This window comes from Anopheles gambiae (genome assembly GCF_943734735.2).
Source record: "Anopheles gambiae chromosome X unlocalized genomic scaffold, idAnoGambNW_F1_1 X_unloc_2, whole genome shotgun sequence".
In the NCBI taxonomy this organism is placed as follows: Eukaryota; Metazoa; Arthropoda; class Insecta; order Diptera; family Culicidae; genus Anopheles; species Anopheles gambiae.
The window spans coordinates 82,501-85,000 of record NW_026902626.1 but is presented as its reverse complement, the minus strand read 5'-3'; the positions used below and the strand labels follow the sequence as shown (position 1 = coordinate 85,000).

Genomic DNA, 2,500 nt, shown 5'->3' with positions numbered 1-2,500 from the left:
AGGCGTCAGTGAGAACGCTAGCTCCTTCTAAAATGATTGAGATCATGCATCTCGATGAAATTACCACCCCAGAGGAGGTTGCGGAGTCTGTCAAAGCACAGCTCAACATCGAGATCGAAATAGATCGTATCAAAATGAAGAAAGGCCGCGCGGCCGGTACGCAGTGGGCACGGATCAACGTATCGCTGCCAGACTTTCAAAGCTTCCTGAATTTGGGAAAGCTGAAAGTTGGTTGGTCGATATGCCATATCCGTGAGGTAATGGAGGAGCAGAAATGCTATAAGTGTTGGAAGGTAGGCCATACGAGCTATCATTGTAGGGAACCAGACAGAAGTAATCTGTGCTGGAAATGCGGTTTGAGTGGACACAAGAAGCAAGCTTGTACCAACTCTGTCAAGTGTTTGGATTGCGGTACGAGGTCACAGAACCCTCACGCAACGGGCAGTTATATGTGTCCCCGAAGGCGAACGATTAGATAATAATGGTTAGGTTGCTACAACATAACCAGAATCATAGTTATGCTGCATTTCAATTAATGTGGCAAACGATTAGGGAAGAATCTGCGGATATAGTGTTGATTGCAGATCCGTATCTGGCAACAACCAACGTCAAAGTGTTACGCAATGACGATAACACAGCAGCGGTAGTGGTTAACGCGGACTTACCAGTTAAGGTAGTCAGTAAGGCTTTGAAGGGTTTAATGATAGTTGACATAGGTGATATGCGAGTGGTTAGCGTTTACGCACCACCTAGATTTAGTACGGAAGAGTTCCAGATCATGTTGGATAACACGGTAATGGCCGTAACCGGTATCCACAAATTCGTTATCGGGGGGGACTTCAACGCTTGGTCAGCAAGTTGGAACAACCAACTTGGCGAGCGTGGAGAAACCCAGAAACGAAGAGGTGAGTTGGTCTTATCAACCTTTGCGCAGATTGACGCAATTTTATTGAACGACGGCAGCACCCCAACTTATGTTGGACCAGGGCGTACGTCAGTAGTTGATCTTACTTTTGCGAGCAGAACAGTTGCAAGATCATTTAAGTGGGAGGTGTTATCTAGCTATATGAACTCTGATCATCGTGCAATTCGAATAGATCTTGAGACGCAAAGCGTGCGTAATCTGTCCCGACCCATAACGGGATGGAGCATCAAGTATTTTAGCAAAGATATATTTGAAGTTATGATGCAAGCCGCTTTTGAGACAGAGGTCACAACAAGCGAAGACTTAATGCGTATACTTGTCACGGCGTGTAATGCGACGATGACTAAGCGTAAGAGGTACACTCCTAACAAGAGTGCATTTTGGTGGACGCTAGAGATTGAGGCACTTCGCAAAGAGTGCAAACACCGCGATCGGTTAGCGCAAAGAGCATTTAATACTGATCTCTATTCTACTTTTAGGGACGAGTTCAAGGTTTCAAGGAATGCCCTCAAGCGATTGATTAAGCATACCCGACAGAGGAAGTGGAAAGAGTTCCTGGGAACAGCGAACAACGCATCATTCGGTATTGTATATCATACGTTCAAGAAAGTGGCCGAGGGTTCGATTGGACCCCGAACCATGACATTGGACGAGTTTAGGGAAGTGGTGAGCGAGCTTTTTCCTACTCACCCAAACACGGTGTGGCCTGAATATCGTATTGATCAGCCACGAGAGTTTGAAAGAATTACTAATGATGAGATTCTTGCGGTTGCTAGGAGACTACCTAACAAGAAGGCGCCGGGACCAGATGGTATCCCGAATGAGGCGCTGAAAGTTGGTATGTTGACTGCAACCGATGCATTTTGCAGGGTTTACCAAGGCTGTTTAGAGAACGCGAAGTTCCCCGATGAGTGGAAAAGGCAGAGGTTGGTGTTAATACCGAAGCCGAACAAACCACCAGGGGAACCGGGTTCAGTTCGCCCCATTTGTCTACTAGACGGGGCAGGTAAAGGTTTAGAACGCATCATAGTGCAACGGTTAAATGCACACATCGAGGAGGTCAACGGACTGTCTGATGACCAATTTGGTTTCAGAAGTCGTCGATCAACGGTTGATGCGATTCAACGGGTAGTGGACATTGTTTCGGTAGCTAGAAACAGAAACCGATACAGTGGACGGTATTGTGCAGTTGTTACATTAGATGTTACTAATGCTTTTAACAGTGCTTCATGGTTGGCGATTGCAAATGCTTTACAGAGAATTAACACTCCTAAATATCTTTATGATATCATTGGTGATTATTTTAGGAATCGTGTGCTGATGTATGATACCACAGATGGACCGGCAGAGATTGCAGTCACATCGGGTGTACCTCAAGGCTCGGTACTTGGCCCAACGTTATGGAACCTCATGTACGACGGAGTCCTACGAGTTGCAATGGTGGAAGGTGCACGGATTATCGGCTATGCAGACGATATAGTGTTGTTGGTGGAAGGTAATTGTGTTGATGATATTGAAATTCTCGTTTCCAGCCAGATTCGCATCATCGACAGATGGATGACCGACAACGGATTA

General features: G+C 46.0%; 1 pseudogene; it reads left to right on the top strand.

Moving 5' to 3' along the window:
• LOC133394544 (large subunit ribosomal RNA) overlaps window positions 1-2,500 on the top strand; it is a 9,184-nt pseudogene that overhangs the window by 3,918 nt on the left and 2,766 nt on the right.